Source organism: Scylla paramamosain, unplaced genomic scaffold (genome assembly GCF_035594125.1).
Source record: "Scylla paramamosain isolate STU-SP2022 unplaced genomic scaffold, ASM3559412v1 Contig9, whole genome shotgun sequence".
In the NCBI taxonomy this organism is placed as follows: Eukaryota; Metazoa; Arthropoda; class Malacostraca; order Decapoda; family Portunidae; genus Scylla; species Scylla paramamosain.
The window spans coordinates 560,001-573,170 of NW_026973674.1; the positions used below are offsets into that span (position 1 = coordinate 560,001).

Sequence of the window (13,170 nt, forward strand, 5' to 3'; positions counted from 1 at the left end):
TAATAATAATAATAATAATAATAATAATAATAATAATAATAATAATAACAATAATAATAATAATAGCAACAGCAACGACAACAACAACAACAACAACAACAACAACAACAACAACATCAACAACAGCAACAAAAACAACAACGATAACAGAAGAAGAGGAAAAAAGATAACAAAGAAAAGAAAAAACACAAAAAAAGGAGAAACAGAGGAGGAGGAGGAGGAAGAGGAGGAGGAAGAGGAGGAAGAGGAGGAAGAGGAGCATAAAAGAGCATTACATCTCATTCGTTCTCATTACAGGACCCTCCTGGAAGAGAGAGAGAGAGAGAGAGAGAGAGAGAGAGAGAGAGAGAGAGAGAGAGAGAGAGAGAGAGAGAGAGAGAGAGGAGAGAGAGAGGAGAGAGCAAACGGCAATTAGTATAGGGTGTAAAAAAGTTCCATCAATGGTGGAATGAAGATTTAGAAGACAGCGAATGATGAGAGGAAGAAGAGGGAGTGACGATAAAAGAAAGGTGGAGAGAGAGAAATGTGAGAAGTGACAGATGAGATGTGGAAGGAAGAAAAAAAGAAAGTAGGAAGAAAGGAAGGAAGAGAGGGAGGGAGGCAGGAAGGAAGGGAAGAAGGCGAGGAGGAGGAGGAAAATGGCTGTTTACCTTCTCATTAGGAAACAAGGAAGAGGAGGTAGAGGAGGAGGAGGAGGAGGAAGAGGAGGAGGAGGAGGAGGAGGAGGAAGAGGAGGAGGAGGAGACAAATGTTACAGTTATGATGGTATCCCATGCTTCCTCCTCCTCCTCCTCCTCCTCCTCCTCCTCCTCCTCCTCCTCCTCCTTCTCTTCGTCCTTCTCCACCTTTAAATTATTTACCTAAACTTCAAAATTATTACTGTCATTTTTTAGTAATTACTCTATACCACAATAACAAGTAATGGTCATAAAGTAAGAAGGAATTAAAGATACACACACACACACACACACACACACACACACACACACACACACACACACACACACACACACTCACACTCACACTCACACTCACTCACTCACTCACACTCTGTCTCTGTCTCTCTGTCTCTCTGTCTCTCTCACTCACTCTGTCTCTCTCTCTCTCTCTCTCTCTCTCTCTCTCTCTCTCTCTCTCTCTCTCTCTCTCTCTCTCTCTCTCTCTCTCTGTGTCTCTGTGTCTCTGTGAATAATTTTTGAGCAGAGAGAGGTACAAATAGTTGGTCCACTTGAGTGTATTACTGGCCTTAATGTTTCATTCAGTGTTCATCGTCTGGCAAACAGAAGATGAAGTAAATAAAGCAATATATTATGAATTGTAATATATATCAAGGTAATATCTCACACTTGTAATTGAATAGAAATATATGGATGCGATCATGCGAAAATAAAAAGAGGATGAAATAAAGAAAGAAAACGAAATGTGAAGATAATTTTTCCTTGTTTAATTTTCTATGTTTAGGTATTTTATTACCTCCCGCCTCTCTTCTCTCTCTCTCTCTCTCTCTCTCTCTCTCTCCCCCTCTCTCTCTCTCTCTCTCTCTCTGTCTCTCTCTCCTTGTTCCTTTCTTTGGTTCTTATTATTATGTTTACGTTACTAACTTACGTTTTCCTTAGTTTTTTTTTTTTTTTATTTCTATTACCTGTATTTTTGGTGTTTAAAAAAATGTATATGTATTTTCTGCCTCTTTCACTTTTTTTTTTTTTTTATAATTAACAAAATATCCATCCTACTCAAACTTTGCCATGCACTTTTTCTTTTCAATTTTCTGCACACGTTTTCTGTACATAATTCATACTTTGCTCATTTGCCTATTTTTATTCTTCATTCCCTCCTACATATTTCATCTTCCTTACTCTGTCCTCCTCCTCCTCCTCCTATTCCAATTTTTATTCTCCATTCCCTCCTACATATTTTATCTTCCTTACTCTGTCCTCCTCCTCCTCCTATTCCTCCTCCTCCATCTTCAACTTCATTACGTCCTCCACACATTCTTCTCCTCGTTCCATCACACCTCTTATCTTTTCCCTCTCGCCAGACACACGTCCTCTTTATTCATTTCACAACACCGTCAACACAATTTGTATAATTCCATGGCAGTTAAGAAATGGAGAAAATAAGAAAATGACTAACCTTAATGAACATAGTTTCTAATGTTTGCTAGAATTATGAGGAAAACACCTTTGGAAAACCTTAATAACCTCCACTACAGCCTGATAAAGATAGTCGAAATAAGAAGACGAAATGCTTTATAATGGAAACCTCAGCCTGATATCTCTTAGCGAACGAGGAACACAAAGCAAGGTGGATAAGTAAATGTTGACAAAAATGGCAAGAATGAACTCAGGTAATCATCATTGTGGGGTCTAAGAAAATGCCAATGTGACATGGCTTATTGCGCCCAAAGCACCCTGAGATGAATATGATGATGACGATGATGACGATGATGACGATAGCAATAATAACCGTCAACTGTTCGCCCCACACAAGCAGCGCCCGTCCATCTCCTCACCTTCCTGTCAGCCAGAATATCTTCCCTCAACTTTCCGTGCTTTCCCTAATCCAAGCTTCCCTGCCGTGTCTGTCTTTCCATCTTATGCATAATATTATTCTCTTCATTTCTCTCCCAGGGCTTATGAGTTTTGCCCCACAGCACTCCTGCCGGGCTGCGGGGTTCTGGTCCTTAACTTCAATAAGATACACGTGATGTATTGCCCTCACATTCTCGCTGGCCTTGAGGTGTGTGAAGGTGAAATTTTATATGATCATTCCTCGTTTAATCACACCTGTATTATATTACTGCTATTAATTAAAACAGATAGGTGCAGTATGCTATTTTTATATGCCTAACTACCTTAATCAAATTTGCAAAGGTGTAATTTTAAGTGACTCCTCTTTGCTCGACGAGGGAAGGTATCTTAAGTATATTAGCCGTACTCCTGTATTACTGTATTATATAACTGTCCTTAACTTCAATAGGACAGGTGTGATGTATTACCAATATATTACCTTTACATGTCTACTCGCCTAAATTAAAAGTGTAAAGGTTTAATTTCTAATGCATCTTAAATCTGTTTCGCCATATTCCATTATTCTATTATATTACTCTCCTTAACTTCAATAGGACAGGTGCCATACATTACCTTTATGAAGCTGCCCATCTTAATTACAACCTGTGCAAGATGTAATTTCAAGTGGTCGTCCTTTGCTTACTGACAGAACACAAACCATCTGTCCTTCCCATCACATTACTATTACAAGCAAGACTATTAATCCTGCAGCCATACTGAACTTAATCCTTACTGGTAAACTTGCTAGACTTAATGAGAGAAAAAGAGTTTATTACATCAAATGACATTACATCACAGACAAAGAGAGCATTATCTTAAGGCTGTTTTCCCACTAAAGCACTTCTTATGTCCTGGTATTTAATTTACGGGGATAAAACAACAACGCACCTGTCTGTACCACCACTTGACTTAAACACACAAGAATAACATTAGCTCTCCACTCCTCGTTCAGTATTTCACCATTTTTAATCAAGTTGGTGTATTTAATATCACACCCCTACCTCTCCTGAATTCAAATAATGATACAGTTTACGGGGACTTTACGTTCTTTCTTTACGAGTTTTCCTTTCATAATTATCAGTAAGGCACAATAACAGCACTAATTCTAACTAACGAGGTGGTCAAGACAAGATGTGGGAGGTATTTAACTTCAGTACCTGGTTAGTTTCACACTACGGAGACTCATTCAGCATATCATATCTCTTACAATATTTATCTTTGTATCTGAGAATTCCTTGATTATCTTGTCGTGAAGTGCTGGCGTTGTTTTCTTATTTTCTTTTTGTCTGGTATCGTGATCTTTATAAACTTCGATCTGTGTTAATAAGAAGGTGAGGGGAGAAGAAGAGCGGAGGGAAGAGGAGAGGAGATGATGAGAGAAACGCACACCTACGTATAACCTTCTAGATTTGTTAATTCCTCTTCCATTTTTTGTACAATGCCTATCCTTAATTTACAGTATCAATAAGACAGGTGATAAAAACACTACCACCACCATCACCGCCTCTTACTTACCTGTTATCACATACCATTAAGACTCCATATACTCGTACCTCTCTCTCTCTCTCTCTCTCTCTCTCTCTCTCTCTCTCTCTCTCTCTCTCTCTAATGGCTGGTAATTGAGGCCTTTGTTGCATGGATGTGTTTGTGGGAGGTGATATAGTGTGTGTGTGTGTGTGTGTGTGTGTGTGTGTGTGTGTGTGTGTGTGTGTGTGTGTGTGTGTCTGTGTGTGTGTGTGTGTGCGTAAGTATGACGCGCTGTAACTTAATCTCCTTTATAAAGAGGAACTGCACACACTTAAACCGTGAAAACATGAAATCTAACATACTTAGATGGTGCAGAATAATACTTACAAAGTCACGCCATTTCTTACACTGTAAAATATACTTAAACAGAAGAACATACGGTGAAAACAACACGTATAAAAGTAATACAAATACTTCAACTGTAAGGAAAATACGTATATGTTAATGGCAATACTTTTAAACACAACACACACACACACACACACACACACACACACAACTTCAAAAAAGCCTTTGATCTTGTTGATCACACTGTTGTCATCAGCAAGGCAGTAAGTCTGGTCTCCCTCCTAACCTGATAGCGTGGCTAGCCGACTTCCTCACAGGGAGGCGTCAGGCCGTTCGCTATCAGGGCTCTGTCTCTAATTTCCAACAGCTGACATGTGGGGTCCCCCAGGGGACCAAGATGGGTCCTCTATGCTTCCTCCTCCTCATTAATGACGCCCTCACTGACACCCCTCATCGCTGGAAGTATGTGGACGACTGCACCGTGGGCGTCCCAGTTTCCACCAAGAACCCGGACTACTCGCCACTGCAAGCAATTCTGGAGCGACTGCAGACGTGGACGGAAAAGAGCAGGATGACCATCAACCACAGCAAAACTGTGGTGATGCATTTCTGTACCTCCTCTGTACCAGTGCCCCCTCCCCAGCTCACAGTGGGCCCTCACCCCCTCCAGGTGGTCCAATGTGCCAAGCTTCTCGGAGTCACGGTGGACGACCAGCTGACCTGGAAGCAGCATGTCGCCAGCACCGTAAGATCAGCTACCTACAGGCTGTACATGCTGCGCAGACTCAGGTCGCTGGGGACGCCGACAGATGAGTTAAGGGGGGTGTACCTTACTTTCATCCTCCCCAAACTCATGTACGCCTCCCCAGCGTGGTCCTCCTCCCTCACACACACTCAACAGCTACAGCTAGAGAGTGTGCAGAAAAGAGAGAGAGAGAGAGAGAGAGAGAGAGAGAGAGAGAGAGAGAGAGAGAGGAGAGAGAGAGAGAGAGAGAGAGAGAGAGAGAGAGAGAGACGCATAGATACACACACGTACACACAAACGAACACTCAGAGACAAACTAAACTAGACAAGACAAAAAAAAAAGTAATCAAGATAAACAAACAAAAACCAACAAACACACACACGTAAAAACAAATAGATAAATAGACAAAAAATATAAAAAAAAACCCACAAAAATTATAAAAACACCGTCAGTATCAGAGAGAGAGAGAGAAGAGAGAGAGAGAGAGAGAGAGAGAGAGAGAAGAGCGGATCTGGTAAACACGTCGTTGTCAGGAGCGGAGGCGCCTAGAAAATGAGGTGCAAGGTTCTCTCTCTCTCTCTCTCTCTCTCTCTCTCTCTCTCTCTCTCTGCTTCTGAACTAAGCTGGAATCCCTTAAGAGTTTCAGAGTGTTTATGAGGCTGGAGTGTCCCCGCGGCGGATGTACATGGAGGAGGAGGAGGAGGAGTGCAAAGGAATACAAAGGAAGACCAAACAACAAGAGATCTTAATGGCCTTGCAAGACTGTTTAGTAATTACTTCTAACTTGCCACAGAGCAGAGAGGACATCAGGGTGAAGAGACAGAATAGAGAGGAGGAGGAGGAGAAGTAAGAGGAAGGGGGAGAGGTAAGAGGTGTAAGAGGAAGAGGAAGAAGAGGAAGAGGAGAAGTACAAAGGAATACAAAGGAAGACAAACATCAACAGATCTCGAGGTCCTGACTAAGTTGACTTACGAATACTGGAGGAGACACAGTAGCCTCACACACTGAAGGGAAAGAGGAGGAGGAGGAGGAGGAGGGGGAGGAAGAGGAGGAGGAGGAGGAGGGATGTCTTGAAAAAAGTGTGATTATGGTGATGGGAGAGAGAGAGAGAGAGAGAGAGAGAGAGAGAGAGAGAGAGAGAGAGAGAGAGAGAGAGAGGTGAAGAAAGGTAGCTCCCTGGGCGTGTTTGGGGTGGTAATGAGGCCTCGGAGTAGTGGTGGTGGTGGTGGTGGTGTGGCTGTAGGGCTCACAAGGAGGAGGAGGAGGAGGAGGAGGGGGCAGGAGGAGGAAGGTGAAGGTTGGAGGGAAGGAGGGAATGAGGGAGGGAGGGAAGAATGGCGGGAGTCCGTGTAATTAATATCCTGGTGGTGGTGGCAGCGCCCCGCCCCAGCCCTCCCGAGGCCTCCCATTGGTCGGGTGCGGCGTCTCCTTCGCCCACCCGCCCGCCACGCCACCCGCACGCCACGCCCCGATAAGGCTCGGAGTGGCGTGTGGCAGCGAGCGGTGGGCGGGGCCGGTGGGCGGTGGCGGGGCGCTGCCTCACCCGCGCGCATCGCTACATTTCCCCCTGAATTTCCCCCTCCGCATCTCCCCCGCCGCCCTCAGGATCAGTACGCCCTGGCAACCACCCTTAGGTCCATCACGTGCCTGTACCGACCCCACACCTGCACACCTGCACGCCTGCACGCACAGTCTCAGGTGAGTGTGCCAGCGTGCGTGTGTTCACCTGAACCTGCCCTCCCACGCGCCCGTTATTTGTCAACATGTGCCTACCCCCGCCCACTCCCGCGTCCGCTCCCGCCCACTCGCCGCCCACTCCCCTCGGGCACTTCTCGCTGTGTTTAAGACTTCCACGGACGAATCAACATATTTATATCACACTCATAATTCCTCTTTCTGTGTGTGTGTGTGTGTGTGTGTGTGTGTGTGTGTGTGTAGGAGCGGCGACGCGTGTGATGTGCGTTACGTGGTAAATTTAGACAAGTGTGGCGGAGACGTAGTGATGTGGTGTGGTGATGGTGGTGATGGTGGTGATGGTGGTGGACTCATTTACCTTCATGCCGTAATCATCGCAAAATCGCTTCATTAGAGATAACTTGGAGATCATTCTTTCGCGTGCTGCAGCAAGCAAAACGGTGTATCATCCATCAGTATTAAAACATGCAGCCACTTTAAAAACCCATCGTTCTCACAGTTCTCTTTTATTAATTGAATCAAATCATTAACGTAAAGAACGAACAGTAGGCACGATGTCGGGGAGCCTTGTCGCACTCCCAGCGTGGCCGTGAACACCGCGGTGCCGATAACGCTCTCGGTCACACGGCACATGGCAGCGATAACAGCCACCATCACCACGCCACACCTCAAGCGTTTAAGGATTCGTATTAACGTGTGTCTCGGTACCAGATCGTATACGCAATGTTACAATATGTTGGAGACAGCCACGCCTTTTCTATGCCCCAACTTGTTCACGGTACGGAGTGAGCCACTTCTCGCATAACAATGCGAGACAACAATGAACACTGAACACACGTCGCTGGATGCAAATCATTCCATATTTTTCTATACAATGCAGTGTGTACATTCTATACTTTTATTTTAGACACTCTATACAACAATTTTTAGACTAAGTTATCTTTTCCAAGGCGCCTTTTGCTGTCACTCAAAACAAATGGTTTCAGAGAGGAAATACAAAGCGATTTTTTCTCGTAACCCCTCGTGCAGTGTACGAAATAACACAGGAATGCAGACACCGACACGGAAGCGAGACAGACTGATGCACACTGCGGCACTCAAAGCAAATGGTTTCTAAGAGATAATGTGAAGTGATTTCTTTTTGGCAAGGCACTGCACACTCAACCAAACTATGCACAAACACACGCCTTCATTCAGAATTTAGATCCAGACTGAGATTGTTAACTGACCACAGATTATTAAGGTGTACGTGTAAATAATATTATAAATAACAATATGACAGAGAGAGAGAGAGAGAGAGAGAGAGAGAGAGAGAGAGAGAGAGAGAGAGAGAGAGAGAGAGAGAGAATCTGGAGCGAAGCAGACTGAAACGAACTCTGTGGTACTCGTCTATAATTATGACTCCAATAATGAATAGAATCGAAATTACAGATAAATGCAAACAAATACATGAAAGTGAAACAGACTAAGACAAAGTAAGTGGTATTTATTTATAACAATAACTCTAAAAAAATAATAAAAATCTAAATTGTAAGGTCTGATGTACAGCACTTTAATGCACTTCTGGTCACTGGAAGACGCTGACCAAGGAAATGAATGACACAGGAAGCTTTCCTCATTGTTCATGGATAGAGAACCTGAACTCACCTAGAGATGAACTGGCTACACAACTTAATGAACTGAATGATGTATGGGACCTTCCTCACTGCCTGTAGCTAGACAACTTGAACTAGAGATGAACTGGCTACAGAACTTAATGAACTGAATGATGAATGGGACTTTTCTGAACTGAATGGTGAATGGGACTTTCCTCACTGCCTGTAGCTAGAGAACTTGAACTAGAGATGAACTGGCTACAGAACTTAATGAACTGAATGATGGATGGGACTTTCCTCACTGCCTGTAGCTAGAGAACTTGAACTAGAGATGAACTGGCTACAGAACTTCATGAACTGAATGATGAATGGGACTTTCCTCACTGTCTGTAGCTAGATAACATGAACTAGAGATGAACTGGCTAGAGAACTTCATAACGAGACTTTCCCCACTGCCTGTAGCTAGAGAACTTGACTTAGATATACAGTCATTGCTCTCTCTCTCCCTCCACGCTTTGAAATGCAACAGTACTTACGCAAGGAGTCTGTGAAGGAGAAATTCAGTGTGATGCATTCTGAGTTGCGTCACGCTGTATGAGTGTGTCTCCTGCTTTTTATGGGGCGTGAGTGCGTCAAGGATCGAACTGGTAACAAACGGTGCGCGTGTGGGCGGCAAGAAGGCGTGTGTTGCTAATACTGCCGCGTGGGTAATCAAGGCTCCGTGGCAATGAGGATAACGAGGCTGTTGTTTTGTGCACCAACGTTTGGCAGAAAATTCATGTGTCTTTTAACTTATCGGTCATTCAGTGAGTCTCCCAGTGTCTGTTCATCAATCGATCTATTTATTTATTTATCTATCTATCTATCTATCTACTTACCGACCTACTTATTTATTTATCTATCTACCTACATATCTGCCTACATCACACACACACACACACATTAAAATTATCCACTGACATGTCTAATGCTAAAAAATCTAAACTCTCTCTCTCTCTCTCTCTCTCTCTCTCTCTCTCTCTCTCTCTCTCTCTCTCTCTCTCTCTCTCTCTCTCTCAGGGAGAGGGTGAAGGAATGGGGTTAATGGCATATTTGTAATGTTTATTAGTCCTCAGATTGGGAGGGAGGAAGAGGATTGGAAGGGAGGGAGAGGAAGAGGGAGGAAGAGGGAAAGGGGAGGGAGAGAGGGAGGGAGGAAAGAAACGTGGAAGCAAAGAAGAAAGAGAAAGAGAGAGAGAGAGAGAGAGAGAGAGAGAGAGAGAGAGAGAGAGAGAGAGAGAGAGGTAACGGGGGGGGTTGGTGGACTCCATTACTTAAGAATGAGTCAATCCACACTAATGGTGAAACAGCGTGATTCTCTCTCTCTCTCTCTCTCTCTCTCTCTCTCTCTCTCTCTCTCTCTCTCTCTCTCTCTCTCTCTCTCTCTCTCTCTCTCTCTCTTACCAGCAAACCAGTATTTTCATCCTATTATTATTATTATTATTATTATTATTATTATCATTAGTAATATTATCAGTATACCGTGCAGTTTCCGTGGCGACCGTGGAGCAGCGCGGGCGTGACGACGAACACAACAGAACACTTGCGTGGAAACAAAGTGCGTGTGTATTTGCGTGCTTCCCCCTACGTCTGTGTGTGCGCACATGTGTGTGTTTCCATGTGCGTGTGTGCGCGGCATGTAGGTAACAAATCTGGCTTGAAAATGTGGACGTGTGCGGGTACGTGTGTGTGTGTGTGTGTGTGTGTGTGTGTGTGTGTGTGTGTGTGTGTGTGTGTGTGTGTGGGTTTGCGTGGGTGTGGGTGTGTGTGTTTGCGTGGGTGTGTGTGGGCGTGAGCGTGCGTGCATGCGTGTGCCTGTCACGTGCATGGAAGGCTTTGAAAGGAACAATGAATATTGGTCAGTGACAAACAAAATAACACAACATTGTGGAATTGAAAATAACAAGACAAAGACACAAGAAATAAACAAAAAACAGAATTTCAGAACAACAACAACAACAACAAAACAATACTGTGAAACTGAAAATAAGGAGGTAAGGAAACAAGGAAAAGAAAAAGCAGATTTTAAGAACAACAACATCAATAGCTAAAAAAAAAAGACGACAGAACATTGTGGAATAATAATAAAAAAAGATAGAGACAAGAAAAAAATATATAGAAGCAGAATTTAAGCACCAAACAAAAAAAAAAAGAAATCTCGTGAACTTCTTTGAATACAAAAAAAAAAGTGTTGAGTTTTTAAATAAAAAGACAAAAGTGTGCATATGGCTGAAGCAAACGAGAGTCTTACGAGAAACAAAAGGCAATCGTTTCGGGAAAATATGAGTATGATTGAGAATTATTTGAATACAATTTTACTATATATATATATATATATATATATATATATATATATATATATATATATATATATATATATATATATACTCGTATATATATATATATATATATATATATATATATGAGAGAAAAGAAAAAATCATCACGGAAATTAAATGCGGTGAAGACACGATGACATAATTATAAGATAGACAAACTTTCAAGTAATCGAGGAAAAACAAAGAAGTAACAGAAGGAATGGAAATAATAATAATAATAATACAGCAGAGAACTAAAACATTGGGAAGAAAGAAGAGGGAAGAAGAATAAGAGCAAGAACACAAGGGAAAGAAAGGGAAGGAAAAAATAACGGAAGAAATAAGAAAAGTAATAATGGAATAAATAAGAAAAGTAGGAAAACGCTCAAAGAAAGGAAATAAAAGAGCAAACAAACAAACAAACATACATACTAAAATACACAGACAGAAAATAAGAAATAAAATAATTTACCATAAAAATACAAAAAGTAAAAGAAAAAATAAGAAAAAAAGCGAAAGAAAGAAAAGATTACGAGAGAGAGAGAGAGAGAGAGAGAGAGAGAGAGATCCCTGACACCACCACCACCATGTACGAGGGACCCGCAGCCTGTACTTACCAGAGAACCCGCTGGACCTGAAGAGGGGCCTGCTGGGGTACAACCTGCAAGACAAGACTCAGGGTGAGTACTGCGGGAGGAGGAGGAGGAGGAGGAGGAAGAGGAGGAAGAGGAGGAAGAGGAGGAGGAAAAGGACAGTTTGTTGGTGTGTGTGTGTGTGTGTACTAGATGAAAAGAGGTGTGTGTGTGTACTAGATGAAAAGAGAACTGCATACATAGATTCATAAAAAAAAAAAGGGGAAGCGAACGATGAAATATTAGTGTATTTTAACTAACTACTCGTTCTTTAAACACTCATTCACCCTACAGGAAAATCTAACTTTATGTCCTTATGTCACAGAAACGGAGATTAAGTGAAAATGAGGCATTAGTATTGGTGGAGATGCAGAGGAGAGGAAAGGAGAGGAGAGCAGTGAGAGGAGAAGGTAGACGGAAGGAAAGGAGAGGATAAGTAGAGAAGGGAAGATACTTAGGAGAAACTGGAGAGAGAGAGGAGAGAGAGAGAGAGGGTATACGATGGAGAGAGAGGAGGAGGATGCAAAGCAGGGAAGGAAGGAAGGAAGGAAGAGAGGGAAGGAAGGAAGATATGATTTAGAAACAAGGGAAAGATGAGGAAAATTAAAAAAAACCATGGTTGAAAGATGGAATCAAATGGAAAGGCAAGGGGGGAAAAATAGAAAAAAAGAGAGGTAAAAGAAAACAAAAGAATAAAGAAATAAAAGAGGAAAAAATACGTAAAGAGAGATGGAGTATGGAAGGAGATGGAAAAAAAAGAAGGAAAGAATCAAGAAAGGAAAAGAGATAAATATAAATGAAGAAAAGGAAGAAGAGAAAGATGAAAACAAAGGGAGAGAATGGGAAATGGGAAAGACAAAAAGACGAGATGCAAAGAGTGACAGGAAATGAAAGGGAAAGGAGAGTTTGCAAAGAAAGCGAGTGAGGGAGAGGGGAAAAGAGACACGAGGGAATCAAGGAAGGAAGAATTAGAGGAAGACCTGAAGTGAAGGAGTGAACACCAGACACAAGTAACAATAACAATAAGTAAGAACAAGTAAAAATAACAATAGTATTTCACGTCACCAAAGAAAAATATGGGTGTTATTTGTCACATACTGCTAAAATAACTACTACTGCTGCTCCTCCCCCTCTTCCTCCTACTGCTACTACTATTACTACGTCATACCACCACCATCACCACCACTTACTTCTCCATCCCTCTTCATCACCACTGCTACCACTACCACCCCCACCACCACTAGCTTCCCTCTCCTCTTCCCACCACCGCCACCACCACTACCTTCACCCCTCTTCCCCCCCCACCACCACCACCACCACCACTAGCACTAACACCCTCCTCCCCTTCCCCCGCTGGCCTGGCACTGAGAGGCGGGTCCACCATGATGGCCTCGCCTCTCAATATGAAGAGTGAGGAGGTGATGAGCCCAGACTAGTCAGCGTGTACCTACAGGTGTGAGAGAGAGAGAGAGAGAGAGAGAGAGAGAGAGAGAGAGAGAGAGAGAGAGAGAGAGAGAGAGAGAGAATTTCTATTTGTAATAAATTTGGTATTCATAAAAAAAATCAAAAAGCTCTCTCTCTCTCTCTCTCTCTCTCTCTCTCTCTCTCTCTCTCTCTCTCTCTCTCTCTCTCTCTCTCTCTCTCTCATCACTCACCTGCTCGAATCAATTAGCAGCACCTCCCTTAACCTCCCTTCCCCTCCCCTACGCAGGTTACCGGGGCTGGCCAGCTGCGCGGCGGGGGGCATGGACCCCCTCAAG

The 13,170-nt window shown here is 43.0% G+C and overlaps 1 long non-coding RNA gene across 2 annotated transcripts in view; it reads right to left on the reverse strand.

The window, feature by feature from the left end:
* The window catches only part of LOC135096945 (uncharacterized), a 49,130-nt gene that overhangs the window by 34,790 nt on the left and 1,170 nt on the right, over positions 1–13,170 (reverse strand). For both annotated transcript variants that reach the window (XR_010265216.1, XR_010265215.1), the window contains exon 2: positions 11,396–11,439. This is a non-coding gene — a long non-coding RNA (uncharacterized LOC135096945). The remainder of the gene's footprint in view (positions 1–11,395; positions 11,440–13,170) is intronic.